At 36.1% G+C, this 19464-nt stretch overlaps 1 protein-coding gene across 4 annotated transcripts in view; it reads right to left on the minus strand.

Annotated features, from left to right (window-relative positions):
- Positions 1-19464, minus strand: part of RNF111 (ring finger protein 111) — a 180368-nt gene that overhangs the window by 128267 nt on the left and 32637 nt on the right. The gene's annotated exons all lie outside the window — the stretch shown is intronic.

Genomic DNA, 19464 nt, shown 5'->3' on the forward strand with positions numbered 1-19464 from the left:
TAAGGCTAGATCATTAAAGACATGGCAATTTCCACCTTGATTTCTCTTATACCACTTGCCCTAAGGCTCAGTGGTTCTCAATGCAGGGTGGGGGTGGGGGGTGATTTTGCCCCCCCCACCACCACCACCACCGTGAGGCCATTTGGCAATGTTCAGAGGCATTTTTGGTTGTCACAACTGGCATGGCTACTAGCATCTAGAGACTAAGGATACTCCCCAATATCTTAAAATGCGAAGAACAACCCCAGACAACAAAGAATTACCCAGTCAAAAATATCAATAGCACTAAGATTCTAGGGCAATCATGAGGACACTCAAGAACCTTATGGAGAGGTCCCTGTGGTGAGCAACTAAGGGCTCCTCCCTCAACAAAAACTTGCCAAACATGTGAGTAATCTATTTTGGAAGTGAACTGAAGGTCTAGTCAAGGCTTCAGATGGCTGTAGTTCCAACTGACATCTTGATGAAATCTCATGAGAGACTTCAAGGCATAAATACCTAGCTAATCTAGTCCTGAATCTATGACCTGCAGAAACTGTGTAAGAGAATAAATGTTTATTGTCGTTTTAAGCCTCTAAGTTTTGAGGTAATTCATGAGGCAGCGGTAGATAAGTGATACAAATAGGAAGTTAAAAAATTTAATGGCAATGAATAAAAGAATAGAAACATAGTTTATAGTTCCAAAACAAGCAGAAGAAAAAATAAAGAGGAACTATAAAAATTTTAATAACCCAACCAAAAGCAAAAAAAAGAGAAAATAATAAGCAAAGAAAAAAAGGGGTCACCAGAATCACAAAATACACAAATATAAATCCAAAGATAGTAATCACAATAAATAAAAATGCATTAAGCTTACCCACTAGAAAACAACAACTGGACATTGGATTAAAAATATCCAACCACATACTGCTTATGGGAGAGAAGTTTTTTAAAAAAAAAACAACACAAAGATTAACATAGATGGATGCAATAATAAATAAGAGAAAATACATATCAAAAGAAAGCTAATAGTAAATATTATCATCAGACAAAATAGAATTTAAGGCAAAAATAGAGAAAAGGAGGGATACTACATAATGAAAAAAGGAACAAGCCATAGGAATTATAAATTTATTTGCACTGAATATTAAGTAATCTTGAAATATATAAAGCAATAAATCAAAACCTGAACTACAGAGCAGAACTGACAAAAAATCAAAATAATGGGAGATATTTGCAGCTACTATTTATTGAAGAAAGGCATAAATATATATTTATTTTAGTTGATAATGCACATATATGTCACAAATTGAAAAGTAAAAAACAAATTTAAGGGAAATAAAAGCCTCCATAGGGTGATCCAAGATGGCAGATTAGGAGAGACAAAGCAAAATTCTCCTCCATGAAAAACACTAGATAAAGGACAGAAAGTGCTCCAGAACATCAGTTCCAGGGTTCCACTGGCTGGGCAGGGACTTCTACACCCATAGTGAGTGTGCACCAGGAGAAACCAAGAGGCTATGTTTAAGATAGGTGAGTGTTCAGCTGCAGTGCTACAGGGGAACAAGCAGCTGGAGCCGGATGACAGTGCAGAGGGGAGTAGCCTTCCATGCCCCAGGCATCATCCTCAGTACTGGGTGTGGGTAATAACCCTTCACAGACCTGTGGCCAAGAGGCTCCTTGCCAGGAACAGGCCATTGGAGCAGGGAGCTGATCACAGCAGGGGGTAGCTTTCCACACCCCATGTAGCCATTTTGAAGCTGGCTGGGAGAAAACCCTTCACAGCCCCATGGCAAAGAGCTTCCTTGAAGGAATTTGGGATTCAGCGGACCTGTGATGGCATCCACACTTCCTCCATGGAACCCTACAGTGTGCAAAGCCTAGAGGCCTGGGTGCCACACAGAAGTGCCAGGAGCTGTCCTCCAATCCCAGGGACTCATACATGCACAGCAGAGAGGGGCTGTGGCATATTTGAGCTGGAAGGTGAGATGCACAGCTCTGCAGCCCCAGAGTACTCCACCCGCAGCATTGGGAACAGCCAGGACCACTGTAATCAGGAGAAGATTTCCTGCCAAACAGCACAGGGCATGCCCCCCCGCCATGCATAGGGATGGCAGTCCCCAGTGCACACGGAAAATTGGTGCACTGATTGTACCTCCACATAGTTTGAACCCTCTACTCAGGAAGAACTGGCTTGAGGGTTAAGAGGTGGCTCAGGAGTGCCATCTGCTGGTAGGACAGGGGAAGTGCACTACACCAAGCTGTGGCTTTGTCAAACTATAGATAAATGTTCAAATAGTCACGTATATCCTAAAAGAACCCTATCAAGATAAGCAAAGGCCATGAGGCCAAAAATCATGAAAAATTATAAAGCATATGAAGAAATGAGAAGATATGGATAACTCAAATGTCCAAATTAAAAAGAGGAGACACAGAACTTGAAGCAATTAATCAAGTAAGTACACACAAACATCAGTATCATGGCTCAGGATATAAAGGACATGAAGAAGACCCTAGAAGAGTGTAAAGAATCATTTGCAAAAGTAAATTTAAAAAATAGATCCTATGGAAATAAACCATACTGTTGCTCAAATTAAAATATTCTTGAGACACATAACACCAGATTTGAAGAGACAGAGGAATAAATTAGGGAATTCAAGGATTAAGTGATGGAAAGTGAAAGCACAAAGGAACAAAGAGTGAAAAAAATAAAAAAATTTGAAATGGTTCTCAGGGTAATGATGGACAATATGAAGCACACAAACAAGAATCACTGGTGTTCCAGAAGAGGAATAGAATGAAGGACTAGGAAGACTGTTTGAAGACATTGTGGGGGAAAACTTCCCAACCCTTGTAAACAACATATATATGCAAAACAAAGATGCCCAACAAACTCCAAATAGAATAAATCCAAATAAACCCATTCCAAGACATATTCTGATCAGACTGTCAAATGCTGAAGAGAAGTAGAAAGTTCTGAAAGCAGCAAGAGAGAAGCAATTTACCACATACAAGGGAAACAACATAAAACTAAGTACAACTACTTAGCGGGCACTATGGGGGCAAGAAGGCAATGGTATGACATATTTAAAATTCTAAAAGAGAAAAATTGCCAGCCAAGAATTCTTTACCCAGTAAAGCTTTCCTTCAAAAAGGAAGAGCTTAAAATTTTGAAAAACAAATGCTGAGAGTATTTGTTAACAAGAGATCTGCACTACAAGAAATACTAAAGGAAACTCTACTGGCTGAGAAAAAAAGACAGAAGAGAGAGAAGTCTGGAGAAGGGCACAGAACTGAAGAGTGTTAGTAAGGGTAACTTAAAGGAAATAGAGAGAGGGGAAAAATACATCTGACAAAAGAAAGCCAAAGAATAAAATGGCTGATTCAAGAACTGCCTTCACAGTAATAAAATTGAATGTGAATGGATTAAACTCCCCAATTAAAAGGTAAAGATTGGCAGAATGGATTAAAAAATATGAACCGTTAATATATTGTTTATAAGAAACTCATCTTAGACCCAGCGACACAAAGACATTGAAAGTGAAAGGATTTAAAAAAATATTCCATGGAAGCTACAGCCAAAAGAAAGCAGGGATAGCAATACTAATTTCAGATAAAATAGACTTTAAATGCAAAGATATCATAAGAGACAAAGAAGTACACTATATACTAATAAAAGGGACAATTCACCAAGAAGAATTAACAATCACAAACATATATGCACCCAATCAAGGTGCTCCAAAGTACATGAGAAAAACTTTCACAAATCTGAAAGAAGCAATAGATGTTTCCACAATAATTGTAGAAGACTTCAATACATCACTCTCTCCTATAGATAGATCAACCAGACAGAGGACCAATAAGGAAATTGAGAACCTAAAGAATGTGATAAACAAATTAGCCTTAACAGACAGATATAGAGTATTACATCCCAAATTACCAGGATATTCATTCTTCTCTAGTGCTCATGGAACTTTCTTCAGGATAGATCATATGCTGGGGCATTAAACAAGCCTCAATAAGTTTAAAAAGACTGAAATTATTCAAAGCACATTCTCTGACCACAATGGAATGCAACTAGAAGACAATAACCATCAAAGATTTAGAACATTCTCAAATAACTGGAGGTTAAACAACACTCTCCTAAACAATCAGTGGGTCAAAGAAGAAACTGCAAGAGAAATTGCTAAATATCTAAAGATGAATGAAAATGAGAACACAATATATCAAAACTTATGGGATGCAGTAAAGGCAGTATTGAGGGGGAAATTTATAACTCTAAATGCATACATTAAAAAGGAAGAAAGAGCTAAGATCAAAGAACTAATGGAACTGAAGAAGCTAGAAAATGATCAGCAAACTAATCCCAAAGCAAATAGAAGAAAAGAAATAACAAGGATTAAAGCAAAAATGATATGGAGAACAAAAAAACAATAGAATAAATAAAACCAAATGTTGGTTCTTTGAGATCAACAAGATTGACAAACCCTTACCTAAAATGACAAAGTAAAAAAGAGAGAAGACCAAAATAAACAAAGTAATAAATGAGAGGGGTGTCATTACTGCAGATCCTGGAGAAATTTTAAAAATCATTAGAGGATACTATGAACCACTATATGCCAACAAACTAGATAATTTAGAGGAAATGGATAATTTCCTGGAAACTTATGAACCACCTAGACTGACCACAGAAGAAACAGAAGACCTCAACAAACTAATCACAAGCAAAGAGATCTAATAAGTCATCAAAAAGCTCCCTACAAATAAAAGCCCAGGGCCAGATGGCTTCACAGGGGAATTCTACCAAACTTTTCAAAAATAACTGACATCAATCCTGCTGAACTTTTTCAGAAAATTGAAGAAAATGGAACACTACCTAACTCATTTTATGAAGCCAACATCACTCTAATACCAAAACCAAATAAAGATGCTACAAGAAAGGAAAACTACAGGCCAATCTTCCTAATGAATATAGATGCAGAAATTCTCAACAAAATACCTTCAAATGAAATCCAAAGACACATTAAAAATCATATACCATGACCAAGTGAGGTTCATCCCAGGCAGGCAAGGGCGGTTCAATATAAGAAAATCAAACAATGTAATACAACACATTAACAAATCAAAAGGGAAAAAATCAAATGATCATCTCGATGCTGAAAAAATTTTTGACAAATTTCAGCATCTTTTTTTTCATAAAAACATTTCAAAAGGTAGGAATTGAAGGAAACTTACTCAATAGGATAAAGGGCATATAAGAAAAACCCACAGCCAGCATAGTACTCAATGGTGAGAGACTGAAAGCCTTCCCAGTAAGATCGGGAACAAGATAAGGATGCCCACTGGCACCACTATTATTCAAAATTGTGCTAGATGTACTAGACAGAGCAATCTGGCAAGACAAAGAATTAAAAGCCATCCAAATTGGAAAAGAAAAAATAAAAACTGTCATTATTTGCAGATGACATGATCTTATATTTGGAAAACCCTGAGAAATCCACAACACAGCTACTTGAGCTAATAAACAAATTCAGCAAAGTGGCAGAATACAACATTAATTCACATAAGTCAGTAATCTTCCTATGTACTAAAAATGACCTAACTAAAGAGACACTCAAGAAAAAGATTCCATTCTCAATAACAACTAAAACAGTCAAGTACCTAGGAATAAACTTAACCAAGGTTATAAAATAACTCTACACAGAAAATTACATAACTTTACTAAAAGAAATACAAGGGGACCTAAAGAGATGGGAAGATATTCTGTGTTCATGGATAGGAAGGCTAAACATCGTTAAGATGTCAATCCTACCCAAACTGATCTACAGATTTAATGCAGTTCCAATCAAAATTCCAACAACCTACCTTGCAGACTTGGAAAAGCTAGTTATCAAATTCATTAGGAAGGAAAAAATGCCTTGATGTGCTAAAAACATTCTAAAAAAGAAAAACAAAGTGGGAGGACTTACACTTCTTGATTCTGAAGCTTACTACAAAGCCACAGAAGTCAAAACAGCATTGGCACAAAGAGACATACTGATCAATGGAATTAAATTGAGAATTCAGAAATAGACCCCAGATCTATGATCAACTGATTTTTGATAAGGTCCCCAAATCCACTGTCTTCAACAAATGGGGCTTGGAGAACTGGATATCCATAACCAAAAGAATGAAAGAGGACCCCTACCTCACACCCTATTCAAAAATTAATTCAAAGTGGATCAAAGACTTCAATATAGGAGAAAGAACCATAAAACTCCTAGAAGATAATCTAGGGAAACATCTTCAAGACCTAGTATTAGGACGTAGCTTCTTAGACCTTACATCCAAAGCAAAAGAAACAAAAGCAAAAACTGATAAATGGGAACTCCTCAAACTTAAAAGCTTCTATACCTCAAAGGAATTTGTCAGAAAGGTAAAGAGGCAGCCAACTCAATGGGAGAAAATCGTTGGAAAACATGTATCCAATTAAGAGACTGATATCTTGCATATATAAAGAAATCCAACAACTCAATGACAGTAGTACAAACAGCCAATTATAAAATGGGCAAAAGATATGAAATGACATTTCTCTGAAGAGGAAATAGAAATGGCTAAAATACACATGAAAAAATGTTCATCTTCACTAGCTATTAGTGAGATGCAAATCAAGACCACAATGAGATATCATCTCACAACAATAAGAATGGCTGCCATTAAATAAACAGGAAACTACAAATGCTGAAGAGGATGTAGAGAAATTGGAACTCTCGTTCATTGCTTGTGGGACTGTATAATGGTACAGTCACTCTGGAAGACAGTTTGGCAGTTTCTCAGAAAAGTAGGTATTGAGTTACCCTACGATCCAACAATTTCACTTCTCGATATTTACCCGGAGAACCTAAAAGCAGTGACATGAACAGATATTTGCACACTGATGTTCATACCAGCATTGTTCATAATTGCCAAGGATGGAAACAATCCAAATGTTTCCATTTGAGTGGATAAACAAAATGTGGTATACACATGATGGAACACTACACAGCAGTAAGAAGGAACAAGGACATGAAACATATAACAACATGGATGAAACTTGAAGACATAATGCCAAGTGAAATAAGCCAGACACAAAAGGAGAGATATTGTATGTTACCACAAATGTGAACTCTGTGAAAAATGTAAAGTAAGTGTCTTATAATGTAGAATATGAGGGACCTAGTCAGAAGCTAGTGAAGGGGGAACCATAATCTAATATATACAGATAAGATAATGAAGGTGACCTTAATGGTATGGGAATGGTCAGGTGTGACAAGGTTTGTTAACGGGATTATAAGTATCAGTGATGCATTAAAGGCAAACATGTCTGTAAATGGTTGTTTAAAGGCATGTAACCCCCAGAGTAGCACCAGAAATCTTAATAAGTGTTAGCATGATGTAAGGTGTGACACTGGTGCAGAACATTAACAACAGAGTGATATGGAAAAAATTCCCAGTACATATTAAAGACTATATTTAATAGGAATATCTTACCAACTCTACACTAATACTCAGGATGAATAATTAGCAGCTGATAAGAGCTCTGGAATGATTCATGTTATAATAATTGTTTAAAGTTGAGATGATGATGAGTGTACAACTAAGGGAAGATAATGTAAGAAACTGACATTTATCCTGGGATAGATTATATATTAGTGATGTTAGGAACTTCGCTGGTTTGAATGTATTATGTCCCCCTAAACGCCATTATCTTTGATGCAATCTTGTGTGGGCAGATGTTATTAGCGTTGATTAGATTGTAATTCTTTGAGTGTTTCCATGGAGATGTGACCCACCCAACTGTAGGTGATAACTGGTTGGATGATTTCCATGGAGGCATGGCCCCACCCATTCAGTGTGGGCCTTTACTAGTTCACTGGAGCACTATATAAGCTCAGTCAGAAGGAGCAAGCTTGCTACAGCCAAGAGGGTCACTTTGAAGAAAGCACAGGAGCTGCAAATGAGAGACAGTTTGAAGATGGCCATTGAAAGCAGACTCTTGCTCCAGAGAAGCTGAGAGAGGACAAATGTCCCAAGAGCAACTGAGAGTGACATTTTGAAGAGGAGTTGCAGCCTAGAGAGGAACATCCTGGGAGAAAGCCATTTTGAAACCAGAACTTGGAGCAGATGCCAGCCACGTGCCTTCCCAGTTTACAGAGGTTTTCCAGACACCATTGGCCATCCTCCAGTGAAGGTACCTGATTGTTGATGTATTACCTTGGACACTTTACGGACTTAAGACTGTAACTGTGTAACCAAATAAGCCCCCTTTATAAAAGCCAATCCATTTCTGGTGTTTCGCATTCCAGCAGCATTAGCAAACTAGAGCAGAATCCCACTACTTAATAATTCAAGCTCTCAACTTGAGGCTCACTGTTGTGAAATTTAGGGTTGCAAATAGGAAGCTGAGCCATCCTATATTTATGCCTAAGAGGCACCTCCAGGGAACCTCTTTTGTTGCTCAGATGTGGCCTTTCTCTCTCTAAGCCCAACTCAGCAAATAAATTCATTAACCTACCTCCCCTCCCCCAATGAGGGACATGTCTCCCAGGGGAATGAATCTCCCTGGCAATATGGGACATGACACCCAGGAATGAGCCTGGCCCTGGCAGCGAGGGATTAAAAATGCCTGCTTGATCAAAAGGTGGAAAAAAGAAAGGTAACAAGCTGAGGTGACAGTGGCTGAGAGATCCCAAATAGAGTCGAGAGGCTAACAGGAAGTTTCTCTTATGCAGGTTCCAACTAGACATCCCAAATGGCCACAGTATGCCATGCCCTTAACAAAAGTAGCCCCCAAACACCTAGGTCTGTACCTGAGATTCTATAAAAGATTCACTCACTAAGTTTTATCTTTCAGAAACTTAAATCCATGAGAGTGTTCCTATACCAGACAAATCCTAAAACCCAGAGGCAACAGCCTCTTTAAGATCAACAAATGTGGCCCCCTTCCCCATACTGTCGACATTCCCTTTCAATATGAACAAGTTAGGGTGCTCGCTGCCTAGACACCCCTGAAGATGGAGAAAGAGATTAAGTGAGAGGAAGGGGTGGCAACAAACAAGATAAGATTTAACAAGGGTCTATGAATACTGAAACTATATAATTATATATATATATTTTTGGATGCTGGGGTGTTGGAATGGCAGGAAGGAGGTAAGTGGTAGAATTGTAACCTATAACATCCTTTGGGATTTGCTCTATAGCTGCTCGTTGAATTGTACCTTGATGGTTTTCACCTTTCTGTATATACCTTGTATTACAAGGTATATACAGAATATATATATTCTGTATATAGGTAAGGGAATAGGGAAGGGACTGAGACTAAGGAACTGTAATTCGTAACAGTTTTTGAAATTACCTATATAACTGCTTGTTGAGTTGTACATCAAGAGTTGACATCTTTCTGTATGTATATTTTATAATAATAAAAATGGTTGAAGTCGTGGAACCGTGACCCATGACATTCTTTGAAATTTGTTCTTTGTTCTCTAACTACTTGTAAAATCATACTTTGAAAGTTATCACTTAACATATGTATATATGTTAAAGTTCACAATAAAAAAAATTTTTTTAAAGCCTCTATAAAAGCCTCTGTCTCACCCCTATCTGCTAGCCTCTGAGTTCCTCTCCTCAGAGGCAGACACCACTAACAGTTGCTGATGTATCCTTATAGATATGTCTATATATTTATATACATAATCATATATATTATTTTTCCCCTGGAAATGATAGCATACCATACATAATATCCTCTGGCATTTATCTTTGTTTGATGTTTTAACCTATCTTGTAGTTCTTCCATAGCAGTATATGTATTGATCCATTATTCTTATAAACAGATGAAGTATTCCATTATATGAATATATGATTGATGAACATTTGGGCTATTTCCATCAATTTTGCTATTAGAAACAATGTTGCAATAAACAGCTTCATACAAATGTTATTTTCCAAAAGTATATTATTTATGCGTAGCCATGCTGGGTCAAAAGGTCTGTGCATTGTAATTTTGTTAAATATTTTCAAACTGATCTCCATAGAGGCCAATTTATACTCCACTTGACAACGCATGAGAATGTCTTGGCAACACATCTTTGACAACACAGTAAGTCAACAAACTTTCAGTTTCATGCCAAAATTAAATATTTTAAAAATGGTATTTTACTATACTGTTAACTTATCTCTTACTAAAAACAAAAATTTCCTTTCCACTTCTATCCACTAGCCATTCAGTTTCCCTACCTAGAAGCATATAATATCCTTTCAGAGGTATTTAATGATCATACAGGCAAATGCATAAATGTCTAGACCCAGTCCATGCACCTCCCTAGATATACTCAACCCTTCCTGTCCCCCAATCCTTGACTGGTTACACTGTTTTCCAGCTGGAGTGTCCCCAGTGACAGCTCACACCATTCTCACAGTTATAAAGCTTCTGCCACTGCCACAACTTCTTTCTGATACCACTAATAGCCTCAGCCTTCCCCAGAGAGAGTGCTGGGTTTTGGCATGGTCTTCCACATGTTTAGCATGGCTGGCCAGAGCAGTGGTGGTGGCTTCAGCACCCAGTTCAGACCTGATGAGACCCACAGAGGCTCTGGGAACACATTCCAGACATATAGAGAAGGTAAAGGCCCATGGGGTAAGTGGTGACCGAAGATGAGGAGTTGGGGACAGATAAATTGCTCACACTTCCTACCCCATGATGGACTATTTTGTGACAAAGTGGCTCCACTTGTTCTCTCTGGAGATATCCCCAAAGATTGAGCAACCAGCAGGGTTTCCTTGTGGAAGTATAACCAGTTTGGTGATATACCACCTTATGTTTACTTTTTTCCTACGCTCTCACTTTCCTTTTTCTCTCACCCTTTCTTTCCTGAGGTCACATACCGAATAAAGCATTCTGTGGTGTCCCTTAACATTTTAAAATTTTCTTCATCAAAAATCAGCTACATTATTGAATTTTATTATTTTTAATAGCTTTTTGGTTGACTCGTTTGGTTTTCAGTTATTTTTATAATTTTCAAATAATGATAATTTTATTTATTTCTTTTTTACCTCATTTCTTACTCTTGACTAATTGTATTGGTTAATGCCTAAAGAACAATAATGAATAATAATTTCTACGATGAAGGACATTTTTATCTGTTTCTGACCCTAGTAGTATGATGGTTTGAAGCTGTGTGGATCCCAGAAAAGTATGTTCTTAAAGTCAAACCAGTCCTGTGAGTGTGGACTCATTGAAATAGGATCTTTTGGTGACTAGGATTTTAAATTTAAGATGTGACCCACCTCATTCTTATTGGAGTCATTTATAAGAGAATGAAGTTCAGACAAACAGAGAGAAAGCCACAGAAGCAAGAAGAGGAAAGCAACAAAATCCGGAAGAGAAGGGAGAGACCAGCAGACTGCTGACACATGCCTTGCCATGGCACAGAGGAGTCCAGGATCACTGGAAGCCAGTCTTCAGGAAGAAGGTATCATCTTGCTGATGACTTGATTTGGACATTTTGACGGCCTTAGAACTGTAAGCTTGTATGCTAATAAATTCCAATTACTAAAAGTCAACCCATTTTATGGTATCTGCTTTCAGCAGCCTAGCCAACTAGAACAAGTGGAAATGCTTCTAGTTTCTATTTTAAATAAAATGCCACTTTTCTTATTAAATGTGTGTGTATCATATGTGTATATATCATATATACATAAAATATGTTAAATAAGAATCTATCATTCCAATTTTTTTAAATATTAGGAATAGATGCTAAAGTTTTGCTTTTACTTAGGATGTGGAAAGCCGGAAGAAAATGCTGCTCCCATTCTAAGAGAAAAAGCTGGATAATTTACAAAAGCATAATTTTTTTAAGCCCAGCAGAGAACTGAGATTGCTAAACAACTAAGTAAACTGAATTCCTCCAAGGACAAACTCAGCACACAGAACTGAATCACCTTTGGCAGAGAACAGCTGGAAGAACTGGCCACCATAAAAGCAGGTGAAAGACAACTGCTAAAATTTAATGAATTCTTAATGGACAAGTATTGGCTAGCATGAAAGTATAAGAATCCCTGAGATCCTCTCGCATTCTAGGACCCTTACTAAGGAAAAAAAAAAAAAAAAAGAAAGAGTCATAAGCCCACAGCTGGAGAAGTTTAACTATGATGTATTGAAGGTAACTATAACAACAACAAAATTAAAACTCAACTATTGACTAGAATGACTTAATTCCTTATCACTAATTGCCTGACAAATGAAGAGGTAAGCCCATCTCAGGGCATAAATACTATTTACCACAGTCTCTACTGTACTTCTACACTGCCTGGCACTAAATGGTAATATTTTTTAAAAGACACACTTAAAAAAAAAAAAAAAGAGTGAAAGAAAAAAGGACCTATTTTCAAGAGAAAAAGCCCAAAACAGAACCTGACACAAAGATGACCCAGACATTGAAATTATCACATGGGGACTTTAATTGAAAGGCATAAACTAAATGACCTAGAGAAAAAAGTGAACAACATGCATGAACAGGTAGAGAATTTTAACAGAGATATGGAAAACCTGAAATAAAGAATCAAATGTAAACAGAAGAAATAAAAACACAATTTCAAAGCAGAATGATTTGTTTTGAAGGGTTTATCAGCAGACTGGACACAACAGAGGAAAGATTCATGAACTTGAAGAGAAGTCAACAGAAATGATCAAGATTGAAACAAAAATAGAAAAAGATGGGGGAAATAACAATTGAGCATCTAACAGCTTTGGAGCAATATCAAATGATCTAGCCTACATGGGCATTAGAAAAGAAAAGAGAGAAAAAGGCAGAAAAATATTTGAAGAAAATTTTTCAAACTACATGAAGTTTAAGAAACCATAGATCTAAGAACCACAGAGCACCCTGAGCACGATTAAACAATCAACAAAACAAAAATCCTAGACACATCACAGTAATACTTCAGAAAATCAAAACTAAAAGAAAAACTAAGACAGTGAGAGAAAAAAGAATAATACCTATAGAGAAACACAGTTCATAATTACAGCAGATCTTCATGACAAACTTTTGAAGCCAGGGGGGCAATTGGGGTGATATCTTTGAAGTACTGAAAGAAAAAACATCTGCAATACAGAATTCTCTATATAGCAAGTAAATCTTTCAAAAATTGAGGCAAAACAAAGAGTTTTTAAAACATGTAAAAGTTGAAAGAATTCATAGCCAGAGGCTTACACTCAAGAAAAGTTAAAGGAAGTTTTTCACAATGTAGGAGTATGATACCAGATGAAAATTTGGCTCTAAACAAAGAAATGAAGAATACCAGAAATGGTAAAAGTGAGGTCAAATGTAATTTTTCTAAATTTTATTTTTCTTAAAAGATATTTGATTGTATAAGTAAAAATAGTGTGTATGTGTATATTCATGTGTGGACAGATCAATACGGATATAGACATGATAAAGACAGATACAGATAAACATATAGATAGAGATATAGTGTGAGGTTTATAACATATGGATAAGAAAATGTATGGCAACAATAGCACAAAAATGAGGAGGAGATGGAGTACCCTGTTGTAAGGTTATTGTACTAGAAATTTGGTATAGCACAAATTGAAGGTAGACTATAAGTTAAAGATGTGTACTGTAAACTTTAGCACAATCACTGAAATTTTTTTAAGAGGTATAAATAATAATATAATACTGAATCATGAAAAGAAATGGAATCATGAAAAATATTCCAAAAAATGGCAGGGAAAAATGGGGAGAAGAATAAGAGGAAAAAATAGAAAACAAAGAGAAAGACAGTAGACTTAAACCCGACCATATAAATATTTATGTTAAGTAAAATGGTTTAAATACTCCAATTAAAAAGCTGAGACTGTCATTCATGGATAAAAAAAGAAGACCCAACCATATCTTATCTATAAGAAATCCACTTTAAATGTGAAGACAAAACTGAGTTTAAAGTAAAAGGATAGAAAATATATATCATGTGTTATGAATTAAATAATTTCCCTCACAAGGACATGTTCAAGTCCTAACCCCTGGTCTTGTGAATATGAACTCATTTATAAATAGGATCTTCAAAGATCCTAGAAGATGACTCAAAACTGAGTTAGTGTGGGCCTTAATTCAATATACCTGGACTCCTTATAACAGAAGGAAATTTGGACACAGGAGGAAGCAGACAGGGAGAGACACAACTAAGTAACAGAGGCAGCAACTGAGTTTGTAGCAAGTGACCACCAGTATGTTACAGGCTTCAGAGAAAGCATGACCATGCTGACAACTTGATTTTGTACATGTAGCCTCAAAAACCACAAGAAAATAAATTTCTATTGTTTAAGGAAACTAGACTGTGGTACTTTTTTTAATAGCAGCCATGACAAACTACAAAACCAGATGTTTTGGTTTGCTAAAGCGTGGAAATGCAAAATACCAGAAATGGATTGGCTTTTACAGTGGGGATTTATTAGGTTGCAAATTTACAGTTCTATGGCCAAGAAAATGTCCAAATTAAGTCATCTAGAGTTAGATACCTTCTCTGAGAAAAAGCTGATGGCATCCGTGGTTCCTCTGTCACATGGGAAGGCATATGATAACATCTGCTAGTTCTTCTTCTCCTTAGTTCTGGTTTCAACAGCTGTCTCCAAAATGTCTCTTTGTCTGCATCTCCAAGAGTCTGGGTCTGTGTCAGCAATGAGCTCTCTTAAGGACTCCAGTAAACGAATCAAGACCCATCCTGAATGGACCCATCTCCATGGGAAAAATCTAATCAAAAGGTCCCACCCACAATTGGGTGGGTCACATCTTTATGGAAACAACCTAATCAAAAGATCCCATCTACTAAAGGATGATATTGACTGTGTTTTAAAACTTCAAATTCTATGTGAGACCAAAGGAAGAGACATTTATTTGATGTAAAATCCATATTTTCTATAGCACACTATATAATTTAACTTGTATGGTCAGTTTATTCAAACACCATAATTACATGGAACCTTGAATAGGGAGTGAGATCTGGTTGGTTTATACAGGTTAACATGAAACCCTGATACATCCCAGAGTAATTTGGGCAGAGAATAAAAAGTATTTGCAAAGCCCCCTTGAGGGAATAGAGAAAAATGTGGAAATACTAAACTTCCCCACCTGGGGAATTCCTGATATTCTCACAAGCACTGGGGACTAACAGTTTGGTAGGTCGAGCCCTCAATCTTGGGGCTTGCCCTAATGAAACTTGTTACTGCAAAGGAGAGGCTTAGCCTACTTATAATTGTCCCAGAGAACCTCTTCGTTGCTCAGATTTGGCCTCTCTAAACCAACTCAGCAGGTGGATTTTCTGCCTTCCCCCCTATGTGGGACACGACTCCCAGGGGTGTAAATCTCCCTGGCAATGTGGGACATAACTCCCGGGGGTGAGCCTGGACCTGGCATCGTAAGATTGAGAAAGTCCTTTTGACCAAAATGGGGAAGAGAAATGAAACAAAATAGTTTCAGTGGCTGATAGATTTCAAATGGAGTTGAGAGGTCATTCTGGAGTTTATTCTTATGCATTATATAGATATCACTTTTTAGTTTTTAGTGTATCAGAATAGCTAGAAGGAAATATCTGAAACTGTTTAACTGCAATCCAGTACCCTTGATTCTTGAAAACAACTGTATAACTAACTATATAGCTGATATGGTGTGACCATGTGATTGTGAAAACCTTGTGGCTCACACTCCCTTTAACCAGTGTATGGACACATGAGTAGAAAAATGGGGACAAAAAGTAAATGAATAATAGGGGGCTCTGGAGGTATGGGATGTTTTTGGTGTTCTTTTTTACTTTTATTTTTATTTTTGTTTATATTTTGGAGTAATGAAAATGTTCAAAAATTGATTGTGGTGATGAATGTACAACTGTATGATGATATGTGAACAATTAATTGTACACTTTGGGTGACTGTAAGGTATGTGCATATATCTCAATAAAAATGCATTAAAAAAGATCCCACCCACAATAGGTCTGCCCCCACAAGAGTGGATTAAAAGAACAATCTTTTATGTGGTACATAACAGATTCAAACTAGCATACCATACAAAATCTAATACTAAAATAGCTGGAATGGTTATGCTGATGTCAAAGTAGACTTCAAAATAAGTAATACTATTAGAGATAAAGAGGAATATTACAAAATAATAAAAAGTCCAAGAAGATATAATAATTTTAAGGGTGTGTAGTTAATAACAGAGCTTCAAAATACAAATACAAATACTGATAAAATGTAAAGGATAAATAGACAAATCTACAATTGTAACTGGAGACTTCAGTAACCCACTCTCAGTAAACAAATAGGATGAACTGACAAAATAGCTATAAGGATACAGAGATATAGAGCTGAATAAAATAATCAACCAACTTGACTTGATTCACACTGACAGAACACTCCACCTAACAATAACAAAATACACATTCTTTTTAAGTGCACATGGAATAATCACCATTATATGCCATTATCTGAACATAAAACAAGTCTCAATAAATTTTAAAAGATTAAAGTATACAAAATATAAAAGTACCAATCTGTAACAGAAAGATACATGGAAAATTCCCAAATATTTGGAAATTAACCAACATACTTCTAAATTGCCTGTGGACTAAAATATTTAAAAAGGAAAAGAGAATACACTTTGAACTGAATGAAAATGAAAACACAACATACCAAAATTTGTAGGACACAGCTAAACTAATGTTTAAAAGGACACTTATAGTCTAAAATGCTTATATTAGATAAGAAAAAAGATGTCAACTCAATGATAAAAGCTTTCATCTTAAGGAACTAGAAAAGAAAGAGGAAATCAAACCCAAAGTAAGCAGACAGGAAAAAAAAAAAAAAAAACAATAAATATAGGAGCAGAAATCAATGAAATAGAAACTAGAGAAAAGAAAAACAACCTAAAGCAGGCTCCTTTCAGGATATCAGTCAATAGATAAACCTCTATCCAAAAGAAGAAAGAAACACAAATTACCAATATTAGGAGTAAGATAGGGGACTAACTACAGAACTTTCAGGCACTAAAAGGATGCTAACAGAAGATTATGAACAACCTTATGTTAATATTTTTGATAATGTAGATGAAAGGGACAAATTCCTTTTTTAAAAAATTTCTTAACTTTATCAAAAAATTAAAAAAAATATTAAAAAATATTTCAAACAAAACCAAAACAAAGGAATAAGAAAATACAACCTAAAATAACTACATTGCTTTCAACATGTTCGTACCACAACCCAAGAAAATTAACAAACCATAACCAAACAAAGAAGAAAAACAAATAACCTAAAAATAACTACATTTCTGCCAACTTTTTCCTACTATACCCCCCAAAAATTAACAAACAATAGTGGTTCCTGTGCATTCAGGATAAACTCCTTAAAACGCAAATTACCAAAGCTTGCTCAAGTAGAAATAAACAACCTGAAGAGCCAAAACCATCTTGAAAAAGAAGAACAAAGTTGGAGGACTCACACTACCTGGTTTCAAAACTTATTACAGGCTACAGTAATCAAAACAGTATGGTACTAGCCCAGGAACAGACATATAGACCAATAGAATAGAACTGAGCATTCAGAAATAACTCCACACACCTATGGCCAAATTGATTTTAAAGGGGGTATCATCTACTTAATGGGAAAAGAATACTATCTTCAACAAATGGTGCTGGGAAAACTGGATATCCATGTACAAAAGAATTAAGGTGGACCCCTACCTCACACCATATACAAAAATTAACTCAAAGTGGATCAAAGACCTAAATATAAGAACTAAAACTGTAAAACTCATAGAAGAAAATATAGGGAAGCATCTTCAGGAACTTGTATAGGAAATGGATTCTTACACTTTACACTAAAAGGACACACATCAAAGGAAAAAAAATGAAGTGGACTTCATCAAAATTACAAATATTTGCATATCATAAAATATTTTCAAGAAAGTGAAAAGAAAGCCTATAGAATGGGAGAAAATATTTGGAAACCAGGTATCTGATAAGGGTTTAATATCCAGAATAAATTTTTTAAAGAACTCCTATTACTCAACAGCAAAAATAAACAACCCAATTTAAAAAAGCACCAAGGACTTGAACAGACATTTCTCTATCAAAGAAACTGATTTTGTCATTAAAACATTCCCACAAAGAACACTCAAGACCTAAATGGCTTCACTGGGGAACACTGCCAAACATAAAAGAAATAAGACCAATTCTAGGCACAATTTTGCAGAAAACAGAAGAGGATGAAATATATCCCATTTCATTTTATGGAGTCACCATTACCCTGACACCAATAGCAGACAGAGACATTATAAGAAAACTATATACCTAGTAAACAGATTCAAAAATCCTTAGTAAAATACCAGCTAATAGAATCCAGCAATATATCAAAAAGATAGTGCCTCAATACCAAGTGGAGTTTATCCTAGGAATGTAATGTTAGTTCTACTAATTCAAAAATCAATCCATTTTAATGAAATCAAATTTATTTTTTTTCACTTTTAACAAGGTTATTTATACAATGCATTATAAATTTTTCCAAGATTCTTCACTCACTTATCAAGAAACTTTTCACTGTATTCAACAAAAACAATGCAAACATACACATCCCTACCTGCCAAACTCCAAGCATTCAACTCAAAGACAAACAAAAAAGTGCTTGGCGCACTGAAAGGAAACAGAAAAAGGCTAAAAAAGACCAACAGAGATACTTTAGAAGTAGCTAAAAGGGGATGGTTTGGGGGGAATTAGATTCTTGAGCACTATCAGAGTTTCCTTAAGGTTCACAGGGATTTTACAAAATCATTTTTAAAAGGCATGAGATTATAACTAAGGAATCAGAGGAACCTGCACTTTTGGATATTAAGCAGGTTATCAAAGTTTCTAGATTGGCAAAAAAGGTGAGAAAAGGAGGGTGAGAGAACGTGGAAATAGGAAACAGAGAGGCAGACAAAGAGAGACAGACAGGAAGAGAGAAGCAGAGGGAAAAAGTTGTACCTAGAGGCAATGAAGTTTGGAAATAGTCATGAATTAAAGAATGAAAGCCATAGTCACAAGTCTGGGAAATGGACTACAAGAGATGGACTACAAGATGGACTTCCAGCTGGTGAAGATAAATCCTAAAGTTGTACAGTGGCAGGCAGTGAGGTGCACCCTAGACTAAGCCATGTGTTTTGAGTAATTATCCTCTATACTGCTACTTTGAAAGCATGTATGTCCAGAGTACAGCCACCCCAGCAGGTCAAATGCCTACAGGCAATTCAAAAGAGCTCCAAGCCAAATGGGTTTGTAGAAATTGAGATTCATCTAATGCTACTGTCAAGCGAAGAAACAACAGAACCGGTTTCATTTTTCTCCCATACTTTTTTAGTCTACTAAAGCCAAACCATTCTGATGACTCTTAATAAGCTGGTGTTGCCAAATACTGTACAATCAAACAGGCTGATCATGATC

This window comes from Choloepus didactylus, chromosome 4 (genome assembly GCF_015220235.1).
Source record: "Choloepus didactylus isolate mChoDid1 chromosome 4, mChoDid1.pri, whole genome shotgun sequence".
Taxonomy (NCBI): domain Eukaryota; kingdom Metazoa; phylum Chordata; class Mammalia; order Pilosa; family Megalonychidae; genus Choloepus; species Choloepus didactylus.